The sequence below is a fragment of the Hyla sarda genome, chromosome 4 (genome assembly GCF_029499605.1).
Source record: "Hyla sarda isolate aHylSar1 chromosome 4, aHylSar1.hap1, whole genome shotgun sequence".
In the NCBI taxonomy this organism is placed as follows: domain Eukaryota; kingdom Metazoa; phylum Chordata; class Amphibia; order Anura; family Hylidae; genus Hyla; species Hyla sarda.
In genome coordinates, this window is record NC_079192.1 from 375,774,061 (window position 1) to 375,790,276 (window position 16,216).

Sequence of the window (16,216 nt, forward strand, 5' to 3'; positions counted from 1 at the left end):
GGAGGCAAACGGAATCTCCAGAGTAGAACAAATAGTAAACAATAAATGCCTCCGCCCCTGGAATGAATTATCCTCCAGATACAAATTAGAAGGCAGACATAGATTTTCCTATCAACAGGTTAAAGGGGCCTTACAGGCGGAAAAAAAATAATCCTAGGTGGGCGATTGAAAACCACGCGTTGTTTGACATGTTGATGGATAACCGATGTCAAGATAAGGGAAGGATGAGTAAGATTTATAAAATCATGATGAATCATAGAGTACTAAATAATATGAAGATAATTAGCGGTAAATGGGAAAAAGAAATAGGGAGAATGGAGGAAAAGAACTGGTATGAAATCTTTAAGAATATTGATAACTCTACACTCAGTAACAATCATAAAATATCACAAGTGAAATTAATACATAAAATACAGTACACCCCTCTACAACTATTTAAAATTGGATTAAGATCAGAATCGAAGTGCCCCAGATGTCAAAGGGAAGATGCAGATACAGAACATATGATATGGAAGTGTGTAAAGATTCAGGGGTTTTGGGGACAAGTTCTAGGGAAGTTGGAAAAAAATCTAGAAATTAACCTAAAACATAGCTTCACTATGATATTGCTGGGGCTAGAAATTGAGGGGAATACAATACTAACTTATAAATTATTAGGATTGGCTAGGATAATTATCCTCAGGAATTGGTTTTCTCCACGGATACCTCACATAAATGAATGGTTGTCCGCAATAGATAAAGTTAGAAAATATGAGGAAATATACTATCTGGGTAAAAAGAAAAGGGTAGCAAACACAAAAGAATGTGAAAGATGGATATAAAATACGAATAGTATCATATGTAAGGATACCAGGCTGACGATGGGAGAGGGAGGGAGGGGATAGGGTTAAAAGGGGGGCGGGGGTGGAAGTTAGAAGATAGAAGGGGTGGGGGGTTGAAGGTAGTAGAGGGATAAGGGGGGTGAAAATACGATGTTTTTAAAGTAATTATGAATGTAAATGTTTATTTACTTGATGTTTGTATTTGGCAAGAAAAAAAAAAGACCTCCATAGGTTGATTAATTTGATTTCCATTGATAATTCTTGTGTGATTTTGTTATCAGCACTAGTGTTTGGCACGAATATTCGAATATTGCGAATATAGTGCTAAATATTCACAATTACAAATATTCAATTTTTTTCCCCACAGTACACAACACAGTGATCATTCCTCCCTGCTTCCAGCTTGTGGAGTAAACAAGGCTCCAATACTAGTTATTGTGTCAGACTGGTGAGCGCCCGAAAATTTGCATATGCGAATTATCGGGCATATTGATCCCTCCCTTCTTTTAGCTCTTTTATCACGCGATATTGCGCAAGCGCATGCAAATTGTATGGTGAATGCGCATGCAAATTTTATGGCGCATAGTAAAAAAAAGGCAGCGGATATTGCGAATATGCGAGTATTGCATATATATGACGAATATTTGTCCATATATTTGCAAAATATCGCAAATTTTAATATGGCCTATGCCGCTCAACACTAGTCAGCACATTCAACCATATAAAGACGAAAGTATTTCATACGATATATTTATAACATAGTAAAAACTCTAGTGGGATTACAGATGACCCAGAGGTTAGTAGTGATGTCACCAGGTATATAGAAAATAGCTGGATGTCATATTACAGTGCAGGGATAGGACATGTTAGGCTACCTGGGTATAGCTGAGGAAATCAGTTATAATGTATTGTAACTGAATTATTAATAAAATATGCCTTTATTGAGATTAATCAAATGTATTAAAATCATTATGTATATATATTGCTAACAGTAGGAGTGCTTAGGCAGGGGGCCAATCTGCTAGACTAGCGGAAAATTACTAAGTGATTACTGGTGTCCCAGACTGTACAGGATATAGATATATATTAAACATAAGAAGTGAAACTTCATTAAATGAGTGGTCCAGTAGTGAACAAGTGGTGAACAACTTATCCCCTATCCTAAGGATAGGGGATAAGTTGCAGATCGCGGGGGGTCCGACCGCTGGGGCCCCCCACGATCTCCTGTACAGGGCCCCGGCAGCCCACGCGAAGGGGGCGTGTCGACCCCCCACAAAGCAGCGGCCGACACGCCCCCTCAATACAACTCTATGGCAGAGCCAGAGCGCTGCCTTCGGCAATCTCCGGCTCTTCCATGGTGATGTATTGAGGGGGCGTGTCCTTAGGTTAGGGGATATGTTTTTCACCACTGGACTACCCCTTTAAACTTACTTAAAAGTAAAAAGAATGAGACCAGGTGCTACTGTGTGCTTGTAGGACAAAGTGCTGATACTTGTCCAGTGTCCTAAAACTGGGGTTCTTTACTGTAAAAACATTGTAACTATTGAACTCTCTGCCACATAATGCTGTGATGACTGACTCATTGAACAAACTCGAGGGGCCTGGATGTCCTTCTTAAAAAGTATAACATTACAAGTTATAGCGAGATTTATGGAGACAATGAAAATATCCTGGGATTCTTTCGGAGTCTGGGAAGTCATTTTTTCCCTGATATAGGACAGTTGGCACCTGTCTCTTAATAAGGTACTCCAGTGGAATTTTTTTTTTTTTTACTCCTATTTAAAAATCTTAAACCTTCCAGTACGTATCAGTCCCTGTATACCACAGAGGAAGTTGAGTTGTTCTTTCCAGTCTGACCACAGTGTTCTCTGCTGACACCTCTGTCCATGTCAGGAACTCTCAAATTCAGGAACAAAACCCCATAGCAAACCTATCCTGCTCTGGACAGTTCCTGACATGGACAGAGGTGTCAGCAGAGAGCACTGTGGTCAGACAAAAAACAAAATCGAAAATTAAAGAACTTCCTGTGGAGCATACAGCAGCTGATAAATACTGGAAGGATTAACATTTTTAAATTGAAGTTATTTACAAATCTGTTTAACTTTCTGGCACCAGTTGATTTAAAAAATCCACTGGAGTACCCATTTAAAGCGAGATAATTTCTTTAAAAAAAAAAGCGCCCCGTCTGTCTCCAGCTTGGGTGTGGTTCTGTAGCTAAGTTTCATTGAAGTGAATGGAGCCAAGTTGTAATACCACACAACCTGGAGACAGACGTGAATCTGTTTTTGAAAGAAATTAGCTCTATTTTTCTATTCCTGGATAACTAATTTGTTTTTCTTGATTAACACAGCAACGTTATACACTAAGTTGGACTTAATGGACCCTTATCTTGTAACTGTATTAACTACATAAACATGTGCTATGTCAGAAGGTATTTCTTTAAAGGGGTTTCTGGGAATTATTAAAAGATATCCTAATGATACACCATCAATATCTTATTATAATATACACTAATACCAAAGGATTGGATAAATGGTAATATTGATGTTGATTCATTGGCCATTAAAAGAGACAAATAAAGGAAAAAAAAATAAAGAAAATAAAGTAATTATCTGTGAAAAGACGTTCGCCTCTTCAGATCTGTTCATTCGGATATAGTAGAAATAATAATGCACCAGCTAGCCTTAGTATTTAAATCTCAACTAGAAAATGTATTTTCCTCTTGGAAATTGTGCTCCATTGTATAATGGAATACATGCTGAGCTTCCCACACACACTCATACAGTCACGTTCACCCTGTCAAGTCATCTCAATACATTCACTATACAATACTATTTCCTGAGCTCTATACAATGCCTACAAGTCATTCTTAACCCTATACATGCTCCATATGAAACATGGGGGTGGGGTTTAGGGGGTTAACTATATATTCCCATTGTCGGTAAAGTGACTACTGGCTTCTTTTATTTGCTTGTTTCACATACAAAGACTGCTTGTTTACGGAAACAAACAATTATTTGCTTTATGGTTATTACCTGTTATATGTAATGTACAGTTAATATAATGGTGCAGTTTAACTATTGTAATCTGTGGCACATTTTGTGGACAAGCTTTGGTGATGGCAAATTCCTGCGGATTTCAAAGTCTGCATGCCACAATTAAACCTTGTTTTTTTTTTTCCTTAATCCCAAATTTATGAAAATGCAAAAGAACAGATAGGATGAAAAAAAAAGGTACAGTGCGGACATAAGAACAGACTCAGGTAGCGCAAGACAACAAATATATTTATTGCTTATGGGGGACAACGTGTTTCGGCATCTACAGATGCCTTCCTCAGGTCCACTAGTAGTAAATTAAATAGAAAAGAACAGTGGCAAAAATAGAGAAAAGGAACTTGCATAGTAAATCTAAGCCAATGTGTACGTGTGATGCTGTGACATTGTATTATGTAATGACATTTTGTTATGCTGATTAATGGACTAGTGTTTGGCAGCACCATCACACCCTCCCACAATAACTGACAGCAAGAATAAACTGTTTCATGACTGGCAGCTAGCAGGGGTAGGCTAAAATTTTACATGGGCCCAGGAAATGCCTGAGACTCATTGGGGCAGGTATGTTGTTATGTCAAAGTGATTCACTTTAACGCTGAGATGTAGGACTGAGAAAAGCGACCTGGGATATCTTTGTCAGCTTAGAGTAGTGGACTTGCGATGAAAGTAACAACTTTCAGAACTCTGCCTAAGAACAGAGAATTTGTCAGCCTGGGGAGCATTCCATTTTGGTGATTCTACTAGGGCTGTGAGAGACATTAGCCTGGGAGGAAACCAAGTTGGTTTGGGTGGTGCTTTACTCAAAGCCAATTGAGGCGACAATCCATAAGGAATCATGTGAGATATCAGCCTGTGGGAGGATGGGGACCTGCATGTGGCATGAGGTTGGTTTCTAAGGGGCTTGTGGTGTGGCTACTAGTTGGTTTACTAGTAGTCTGATGGGGAATGGCACTTAGTGAAAGGGCCTGGGCAGTAGTGACCCTCCTCTTTTAACAAATTGTGTTATTACGTTGAACTGATATTATTGATGTGAAGTAAATAGTATTCATAGACTATACAGAGTCTGAGCTAACTTAACAGTGACCTTCTGGAGAAAGTTATAATGAATGTGCTTTGCAGACAGTTCTGGTTTTGTTCTTGAATGTTCAAGTAATAGCACAGTCTAAAGGATACTGCAACCATCAAGCTTATATGAGATTTGTAACAATTTTTCCACCATTGCTTTGGTAGTAAATCCAAAATTTTAATTAATTTGATCTTTTTACTATTTATATAGTTAAAGAACATTTTGGGGTTAGTTTCACTCTCTTTGGCAATGAGTCTTTCTGTCTCTATTTTTGCATTTTTTTATCAGTTTTTTACATATTTTACATTTTTCTCTATAGCTTTTTAATGCTTCCTCACTGCCGTGCTGTTTTAGTATTTTAAATGCTTTATTTTTGTCATTTATTGCCCCCCTAACATTTTTGTTCATCCATATTAGTTTTCTTTTATTTCTGACCCTTTTATTCCCATAAGGTATATACATCTTGCTGTGAAAATTTAAGATATTTTTAAAAGTCTCCCATTTAGTGTCAATATTCTTGTTTTTGAGGACATTATCCCATTTTATATTGTTAAGGGCTTCTCTGAGTTGATCGAACTTTGATTTCCTGAAGTTTTTTATTTTTGTGGCCCCTCGAGAGATTCCCTTATTGAAGAACAAGTTATAATGTATTATATTATGGTCACTATTTCCTAGGTATCCTTCTACTTGCACATTAGTTACTCTATCAGGTTTGCTGGTTAATATTAAGTCTAGTAGGGCGCCCCCTCTGGTCGGGCCCTGCACCATTTGGGACAGATAATTGTCTTTAGCTATAGTCAGAAAACTGTTTCCTTTGTGAGATTGACAGGTCTCAGTCTCCCAATTTATATCAGGATAGTTAAAGTCCCCCATTATTATCACCTCGTTTTGATTTGCTGCCTTGTTTATTTGCCTCAGTAATTGATCTTCTGCCTCTTCCATTATGTTTGGTGGCTTATAGCAAACCCCTATCAGAATTTTTTTTTATTTTTATCTCCATATATTTCTACCCATAGTGACTCTACATTATCGTTTCCCTCCCCTATATCCTCCCGCAGTGCGGCCTTCAGACTCAATTTCACATAAAGACAAACTCCTCCTCCTTTCCGTTTTTTCCGATCCTTCCTGAATAGACTATAACCCTGTATGTTGACTGCCCAGTTACAGCTATCGTCAAGCCAAGTCTCTGTTATACCTACTATGTCATAATTCTCCTCAGACATCAACCACTCCAGTTCGTCAGTTTTATTGGTCAGACTTCTGGCATTTGTCATCATGCAATTCAATGGTATCTGTTTTTTCTTCCTATGAAGCCTATCCCTATTAATTATTATAACCCCTCCCACCACTCCACCCCCAGGTATATAACTTAGTCCCCCCTCTCTATCTACACTACCTCCCGCTCTATGTTGTAGGTTCCTTCCCCCCTAGTTTAAACACTCCTCCACCCTTCTAGCCATCTTCTCCCCAAGCACAGCTGCACCCTCCCCATTGAGGTGCAGCCCGTCCCTACGGTAGAGCTGGTAGCCGACAGAAAAAGTCAGCCCAGTTCTCCATGAACCTAAACCCCTCCTTCCTACACCAGCTTTTGAGCCACTTGTTTACCTCCCTAATCTCCTGCTGCCTCTTTGGTGTGGCTCGTGGTACAGGTAATATTTCAGAAAATACTACCTTGGAGGTCCTTGCCTTAAGCTTGCGGTCTAAGTCCCTGAAATCATTTTTAAGGACACTCCACCTACCTCTTACTTTGTCATTGGTGCCAATATGTACCATGACTTCTGGATCCTCTCCAGCCCCACCCAGCAACCTGTCAACCTGCTGTTTTAAAATGCACATAGCTCATGCAAAAATGGTTGTGTTAGCTTGTATAATAGGTGAGTGGGAATCCCTTACAACAGGAACTGTGACTTGGAAAACATTTGTAAGATGATACAACTTAAAAACGTGCTATTTGCTAACTTTGTGTATAAGTAAAAGCAAATGTTATGGAATACATTTTTTTTCCTGTCTAATCAATGATCTAAATCAGTCAGTAGTGCTGTAAGATCGCACCTGGCCAGGCTTTGCAGGTCGTGCTCTGGTCAGGCAGGAGTTACAAGCCCGGGCCAATCAGCTGCTGAGAACGGGTATTTAATTACTCCTCAGCCTTCTGGCTGTGCTCTGGATTTGATTGCCTTTTACCTTTGTTCTAATTTAGTCCTGTTTGATACTTTGATTTTGCTATGGTGGTATTGTAGTTCTGTAGTTAGCCCTGTCCTGTCTGTACTATGGTTGGTTTTATTCTGTCTAGTTTGTATCTGTTCCCTGTATCCTGACTTGTATTTAGACCTGTTTGTGTTTAGTATTGCACCACTGTATAGGTCCTGACCCATTGGTTTTTGCTTTGTCTCCATGCCTGGTTTGTTCTCTGTTCTGTCTAGTGTTTACCTGAACCTATATTTTGATTTGTATTCGGACCTGTCTGTGTTTTGTATTCCACCATGGTATAGGAACTGACCCATTGCTTCTTGCTTTGCCTGTTTATTCACCTTCATTCCTGTTTAACCTGCTGCTATATCTTCCTGGTAACCTGTTTGTCAACAGACTCATTCCTGCCATACTATTTTGGTCCTGAAGCTGTTAGAAAGTATTCTACATACCTGCTGCAATCTCTTCCTGATAACCTGTTTGTTATCACTTTGCATACCTGCCGTTATATATTGTCCAGATTTCCTGTTTGTTCAATCTTTCTTGTTTACCCTATGTAACCTGACCTGTTTCCCATACAGTTCTGTCTAGTATTTTACTTGTGTCACCCCTGTACCTTATATAGCTTCAGTCCAGTTGTGAATCCGCTGTTTAGGACAGACATGCAAAAGAAGGGAAAGCTCTTCTGGATGAGCTCAGGGACATATTTCTCCATGCCCTATGTGACAAGGGCTTAAAGCAACCCTACAAATGGCCATATACATAAGTAGGTTACTTGTTGAACAACAGTTAAACGATCATCGAATAAATAACTGTTTTGCAGACACTGCCATATACTTTGTAGTGCATATTGACCAAAACAAGGTGTTTCCACTTGCCATACATAATCAATGACACCAGAGGACAGACAATCTTCCTTGGAACAAAAAAAAAAAAATCTTTCCTGAATGAAATATCTTTCCTCTGACTAAACAACACTATTTCAAGCACAGTTGAGTCATTTTAAGACAATTACAGTGCAACATTGCTTGACTGAAACTATTGTCCTTTTCTGATGGACTTTTTTTTTTTTTTATTAATGCTGCTCATTTTTATACAGTTAAACCCCCTTAAGGACACAGCGAGAATCGGACAATTTTTATTTTTGCATTATAGTTTTATTTTCCTTAAAGGGGTACTCCACTGCTTAGCATTTGGAACAAACTGTTCCGAATGCTGGAGCCAGCACCGGGAGCTTGTGATATCATAGCCCCGCCCCCTCATGACATCACGCCCCACTCCCTCAATGCAAATCTATGGGAGGGGGCATGATGGCTGTCATGCCCCCTCCCATAGACTTGCATTGAGGGGGCAGGGAGTGACATCATGAGGGGGTGGGGCTATGATGTCACAAGCTCCCAGCTCTGGCTCCAGCATTCAGAACAGTTTGTTCCAATTGCTGAGCAGCGTAGTACCCCTTTAATAACATTTCCATCCACAGCACCATATGAGGGCTTGTTTACTATGTTTTTTTTTTTTTTTTGTAAAACTGACATGTAATATTTATTAGGTGGGTCAATATGATTACAATGATAACCATACTAACAATTTTTGTAATATTGTTCTACCAAAATAAGTATATTTAAAATCACTTCATAGACTTGATGCATTGTATGAGACCTTGTTAAACTAAATGGTGCAGCATGGTGCACTAAATATGGATCTTTATTTGTCACCTAGGGGTTAATATGTATGGACATCCTTTAGTCTAGCTTGTATGTTAGCAAAGCCCTTTTTGTGAAGATGTTAAAGGGGTATTCCGGTGGAATTTTTTTTTTTTTTTTTTTTTTAAATCAAACTGGTGCCAGAAAGTTAAACAGATTTGTAAATTACTTCTATCAAAAAAATTGTAATCCTTCCAGTACTCATTAGCTGCTGAATACAATGGAGGATTATTTTATTTTTTGGAACACAGAGCTCTTTGCTGACATCTCGGTCCATTTTAAGAATTGTCCAGAGTAGGAGAAAATCCCCATAGCAAACATATGCTGCTCTGGACGGTTCCTAAAATGGGCAGAGATATTAGCAGTACTGGAAGGATTAAGATTTTTTAATAGAAGTAATTTACAAATCTGTTTAACTTTCTGGCACCAGTTGAATTGAAAAAAATATATATAAAAAATCCACTGGAGTACCCTTTGAGTACTTGATAACCCTATAAAGAAGGAGAATTTCTGTCCTCTTTTGTTTTCATGACATATCTATGGTCTTACAGTACATGTTACATGAAATATTGCAGTGGGCAATACATGATTTAGTTTCAGAGATTTCATATGCACTGCTGCTTCTCACAACAAATGCACAAGACTGTTCATACTGTTCGCCTGCTGCTCACCTCATGCCTCCCTGCTTTACGCTCATCTCTCACCCTCGGGCTCTGCAGCTGGCTCAAGGTTATTGCACTTGGGAATAACTGGCGATAGTATCTCTGTAATAAAAACAGCAAGCACGTCCATAAACACAGCAGCTCAGTGTTTTCTTTTATTCCTTTTGGCGAGAAATAATTAAAGCGCCAGTATTTGAAATTCCCAAGAAGACTGCACTTTGTGCTGCTGTGTTAGTGACATACAGCATATTCCTTGTAATTGAAGGATGTTGAACACATAACAATGTTTTTCCTTCAGGATATTGAGTACATGACATTACACAGATTCTATGTGAATATTCTTCTAATCTAGTCAAGATATAGCACAATAGCATCATAATAACCAGTGCTCCCTGATGACCATTCCCAGCAGCATATTTACAGGATTTGCCTGGAAAATATTTTAATGTCTATACTTGCTCAGGTTGGCAGGAACAAAAAAAAAAAAAAAACTCACATACTTACCTGTCTCCAATTCCCCATCAGAATGTTACAATGGCTCCAGTCCTGTTTGACAGAGCTTCTTGTTCTCAGTCCCTACACATGGTGCAGTATCCCAGTACAGATTCTGCTGTCAAAACTGTATTGGTTGTTAAATGGTTTCTGTGTTTTTACAAAGTATTAATCATCTACTGTGAGTTTTTAAAGTGTCCCTTTCACTTTAAAAAGTGTTTGATATATCATCAAGACAAGTTAAAAGTTTTAATCGGTTGGGGTCAGGGTGTTCAGATTGTTAGATGCCGGAGGAAGAAATGCTCAGATAAGAGCTTCTCTCCCCAACTCACTGCAATCTCTATTTCACTGCAGGAGACTGGCTCCATAAACTTAGACTAGGTTCCCACTATGAAATTTCCGACCGGAATTCCACTAAGGAATTTTGGTAGAAAATTCCGGTGCAGCAGAATCCCATTGCTGGCAATGGGATTTTGCTGCACAGTGCCCACTATGGTATTTCAGCAGCAGATATTTCTTCACTGAAATTCCGCCACCAAAAGAATTAACCCTCTGGGGACAGCAATGTCTGTGCAGTCCTAGCACCAACTGATTCATTCGGAATCTCCGGACAGATTTTGTCATGAGGTCTCACCACTGGGACCCCCCTGCGATCTTTGTGCGTCACCTGGCGTTATGAAAGTTATTTTCAGAACGCTGGGTTTGGGTGGTCGTGATGTCACGACCACGACCGTGACATTACATGGTCTTGAAAGTGACATTACATGGTCTTGAACTGATTCCATTGCATATATTTCCATCTTGTGCTGTGGCGAGAACATGACACTTTAAGTTTAATCTGCAAGCTGAACAAGTAATAGGAGTTTAAGGAATAGTAGAAAACCAGATGCTGCTTCTTGGATCCCTCAGGTTCACTTTCCTGATGACTTGGGAAAAACTTAAAGGAGTACTTCACTGCCCCAGCGTTGGGAACATTTTGTTCCGAATGCTGGGTGCGGGCTGCAGGGGTCATGACATAATGACCACGCCCCTCATGCCTTCACATCACGCCACCTCAATGCAAGTCTATGGGAGGGGGTGTGGCAACTACCGCGCCCACTCCCATAGACTTACATTGATTGAGGGGGAATGACGTGATGTCACAAAGGGCGTGGGTATGACGTCACAACCCCCTCAGCCCACACCCAGCATTCAAAACAAAATGTTCCCAACGCTTGGACAGTGGAGTACCCCTTTAAGGGGGGGTGTATAGGTGAATAGTTGATGGGTCACCTCTGACTTTCGGAAAAAAGCTTTGCAGATATGTGCCAGAAAAATTACATTTTGCTTTATTACGTCAATTATTTTGTCCTGTCTGTCTTTTGTCAGTCTACATATCTCCTGTAGTGTCAACTACCAGGGAAAAGAATAATTGATGGTAAATCCACTTTTTGCTAGGGAGCAGCTGTGATGACTTTTAAATAAAGGAGTTATTATAAGATAAATTAAAGAGTTCAATGTTTCAAAAGAGAAGTAAAGCATGGCACTCATCACAGTATCTTCAAGACATCTGTACATTTATGGTGGCATTGCCACAAAAAACAGGTCTTTCTAACTGACTTGCCAGGGGAGAGAGTGCAGGTGAAGGAGCAAGGTTTTAAGGTAATGTCTGTTTCACACTTAGTGATGCTTTTTTTTTTTTTTTTTTTTACGTTAAACAGACGTTGCCTTTACCTTGCCCCTGAACTTTTTACCATGGCATGTCAGAAATACCTGTTGTTTTGCTGTCATACCTCAGATTAATGGAGGGGTATAGACCTCTGGGTGATGGAAAGCAATAAAAAAAAAAAAAAAGAAAAAAAAAAAAACATTAGATCTTTCTGTCCTGGGGCGGAGGAATCAGACACCACAGTAGGAGGCCCATTTCGATCATTTCTATGTGGCCCCTATTCCTCTATGTATACCACTGCTTCCTGACTTTGATCTCGGATTGAACCTGGCTACCGCTCTTTGCTGATACAACTACTGTACAATTCTGTCATTATGCTTCCTCCAAATACAGACCTGGAAAGCTAGACTATTCTCCTCTTCTTAGGATAGGTTCCCCGGCCACTTAGGTAGGGACCATTGCCCATTTTGGGCCGTCACCTCTTAGGGTGGATCTTCAAATAGGTAGCAACAGGGATGCAGGTGGAGTTAAAGGATTCTCACCCCAGTTTCCCTACATTACACCTTATGTTGGTTTTTCTAGATAAGGGGGGCCGGCCCTACTGTTGTCATTTGTCTACCTTCATGATTGCAATATGTATAGCAAAAAATAGTGTAGTATCATGTATTATGGAGTCTTTGAATTCCCTGGAAAATATATCTGTATTATGACATCTGGTGGAAAAGGCTGATATTTTTTATACAGAATCTGATGGTTAAAGACAGATATGTCTCTATCTGTGCCATGTGCATGAGACCTTGCAAAAGCTTTAGTATTCTTTCTCTTTGTTTCCTCTAGAGGGAAATTGTTAAAAGTATTTTACATCTGAAGAAATTTCAAAAGGAGCCTAGGATGACAATGGCACATGAAATATTAGCAGATAACAGTGCAATCCATTTGTTGAAAACTCCTGAGAAATCACCATGGTCCTTATTAAACTAGGTCTTCATTTATTGCTATAAAATTTCTTGGAGATGTCGCTGAGGATGTAGTATATGAATACTATGGGGGTTATCATTTTTATTTTATTTTTAAATTGGACATCTTCCTTAATTTTTCTAGCGTTTTAATCACTGACATCGATGTTAAACTAAATTCAGAAGAAGTTACAAAGAAGGTAAAGGAAAGAACAAATAACAGGGACCCAATTATTTTAATAAAGAATTTGTGACTGTAAGGCTGCATTCACATTACGTTTGCAGCCTACGGCTGCCGGGTCCAACTGGGAGTTTTCAAAACCGGGCACTTCCGTATCCCATGCTCCCATGCAGCTTCTCATTCACTTTAATAAGCTGACCGGAGTCAGATAGTTACTCTGGTTGGCTCATTTTTGCCCCGTATCCGGTTTTGTGACCAGACCTAAAACCGTTGTATACCATGGTTTTAGGTCAGGTCAAAAATGGATATGGGGCTACAATCAGCCAACCGGAGTCTCTATCTGACTTCGGTCGACTCATTCAAATGAATGTGATGGGGGCCAGGTCCAGTTGGAATACGGGAGCACCCGGTTTTCCCATCTCCCAGCTGGATCTGGTCCCCGTATAGACAAAATGTAATGTTAATGCCCCCTAAGATAGAATAATCGATTAGTAAATTTTCTGTTGCTAGGCAGCTACTATCTGGACCGGCTGTGAGAATAGAAGAGGTCAGAAGACTTTACTTGTATAGAACAAGAGTTCTTCACAAATTCTTATGCTTGACTTCTCATGTTTTTTCTTAGATGCTCCCAAAAATTCAAGTTCCACTACACATACAGAAGGGCTCAGTTACATATCCTACCAGTTGTCGTGGTAACATTTTTCAATTAGGATTTTTGGAGTACTGAGAGATTTGGGATACAGGTTTGTAGACTGAAACACAGTGTACATGTCAGGTAAAGTGAATAACAATGATTATCTTGTTACAATGGTACCTGTCAATGGGTGGAATAAATAAGACAGAAAGTGCAGTTAATATGTTGGAAGCAGAAACAGTGGACAAGCGTAAGGATCTGAGTGATTTTGTCTTGGGCATGACACTAATATAGCATTTCTGAGGCATTTTTAGTATTCAGCGGTAAGTACCTGCCAAAAGAAGTCCAAGGATGGACAGACAGTAGCCCATCTCATTCCACACCAGAGCCACTGTAGCACAAATTACTAAAAAAAAGTTACTGCTGGCAAAACATACAGCGCATTAAGCCCACTGTATAGGGCGCTGTGCAGTCATTTACTGATCAGAGTACCTGACCTGACCCCGTCTAGTGCTGAAAGGTCATCGAAATGCATCGGTTTTTAGATATATAGAGCTCTATTCAATATTATTTCTCCTTTTATCATGTTTTGGAATAAAGTTGGATTTTTTTAAGCCTTCATCTGAATGCTGAGTGCTGAATCTTCCTTGCAGGGGGTAACTCCTAAAGAATTCTATCTACCTCATGTGGATGACCTGGATGTGTGTGGCCACCATGAAAATGCCTGAGGAAGGGTCCATTCTGGACCACAAACATGTTGTCCCATATAGTTGTTATGATTGTGTCCAGTATTTTAATAAATATTTACTTAATACACAGTTACTTTGGTGTTAGTTAGGAGAAGAAACCCTGCCAGGATCCTTTTTCTTGTAAAACTAGTATTTCTATACCAAACCTGCATTGAAATTTGGGTGGATCGTGTGGCTGATAACCCTCTGCTGACTGTATAGGTTTACACAGATGTGTTGTGCTCTCAGCACAACAGCCTTTGGTAAGTATAATTATTATTCTTTGATTATCTTGCTTGTAGATAATGCACAAGGAGTTGCTCTCTTTTATATATTTAAGTGCTATCACTTATTGGAGAAAATCATGACACTGGGAGAAAAAGACAATCCAGAGGAGGAAGTGTGATGATCTGGGAAATTTTCTACTGGGAAACCTAGCAACATGTGGATTTGACTGTGACCTGTATCGTCTGCCTAAACATTATACAAACCAAGTCCCCACTTTCATGGCAACAGGATTCCCTGATGGCCTGGCCTCTTTTAGAAGGATAATGCCTCGTTCACAGTGCAAAATTAATCAGGAATGGTTTGAGGAACATAAGGAAAGGTTCAAGGTGTTGACTTGGCCTTTAAACTTGAGCCTCTGTGGGATATGCTGGAAAAGGAAGTCTGTGGAGGCAGCACCTCAAACCTTATTGGACTTCCATCATCTGCTGCTACGGTCTTTGTGCCATACACCATTGCATGCAGAGGATGATGAATCAGAAAAAAAAACCAGATACCTGGTGCGATCCACTGGAATGTTAAAGAGAAAAGTTTTCATAGAATACATTATTGGCCAATCATAACGCATTTTGGGGCATAGGAGCCCTCGTCATATGAACTGGCGTGATAACTAAAAGTGAGGTTGAGGCCACCATGTATACAAACATGTGCCAAACATAGCAGGCCATGCCGAATGGGCATAGAAAAACATTGCATCATATCCTACAGTGGGGCAAAAAAGTATTTAGTCAACCACCAATTGTGCAAGTTCTCCCACTTAAAAAGATGAGAGAGGCCTGTAATTTTTGTCATAGGTATACGTCAACTATGAGAGACATAATGAGGAAAAAAAAAATCCATAAAATCACATTGTCTGATTTTTAAAGAATATATTTGCAAATTATGGAGGAAAATAAGTAAACAAGCAAGATTTCTGGCTCTCACAGACCTGTAACTTCATCTTTAACCTCTTGGGGATGCAGGGCATATGCATACGCCCTGCATTCCCGATCTTTCAGGACCCAGGGCGTACCCATACGCCTGTGGGAATTCCGGTCCCCGCCGCTTGCCTGGTGGGGAATAGACCAGTATGCCTGCCCACCGGTAAAAAAGGATGACCCGAAAAAAGGATGATAGGTGCCGTCTCTGATACAGCACCTATCACCCTGTAACAGCAGGAGTGAGGTGGCACTGGTGCTACCTCACGATCGTCCTGATCTGTTGGCCGGTAATGGCAGACAAATCAGGACTCCTGCTGTGGGGGTGTCCTGTAACAGCACCTGCTCCGCCCCTATTCCGGAGGGCGAGAGCAGGTGCCAGGAGTCATTACCTGGCGTGGGGCTCCCGAACCCCAACATCGGTGGCGGGATCGGGGCCCCAGGAGTGAAGTCGGAGGAAGGCGGATCCTCGGAGCGCAGCAGCAGGAGGTAGGGCTAGCCTCCTACTGTTGATTAGCAACAACTCCCAGCATCCACAAAAGGGCATGCTGGGAGTTGTTGTTATGCAACATCAGAAGACACAACTACAACTCCCAGCATGCCCTTTGGTAGTTTGTACATGTTGGGGGTTGTAGTTCTGCAACATCTGGAGGCACATTTTTTCTATGAAAAAGTGTGCCTCCAGCAATTGCATAACTACAACCCCAGCATGAACGGACAGGTTGCAGTAGTGTGCCTCCAGCTGTTGCATAACTACAAGTCCCAGCATGCCCTTCAGCTTTAAGTGCATGCTGAGAGTTGTAGTTTTGCAACAGCTGAAGGTATACTGGTTGCGAAACTCATTGTTTCACAACCAGTGTGCCTCCAGCTGTTACAAACTACA

At 40.3% G+C, this 16,216-nt stretch overlaps 1 long non-coding RNA gene across 1 annotated transcript in view; it reads left to right on the forward strand.

Moving 5' to 3' along the window:
• The window catches only part of LOC130267305 (uncharacterized), a 63,510-nt gene extending 49,318 nt beyond the window's left edge, over positions 1-14,192 (forward strand). Inside the window, exons 4-5 of the long non-coding RNA XR_008843137.1 lie at positions 13,392-13,512; positions 14,057-14,192. This is a non-coding gene — a long non-coding RNA (uncharacterized LOC130267305). The remainder of the gene's footprint in view (positions 1-13,391; positions 13,513-14,056) is intronic.
• The last annotated feature ends 2,024 nt before the right edge of the window (positions 14,193-16,216 follow it).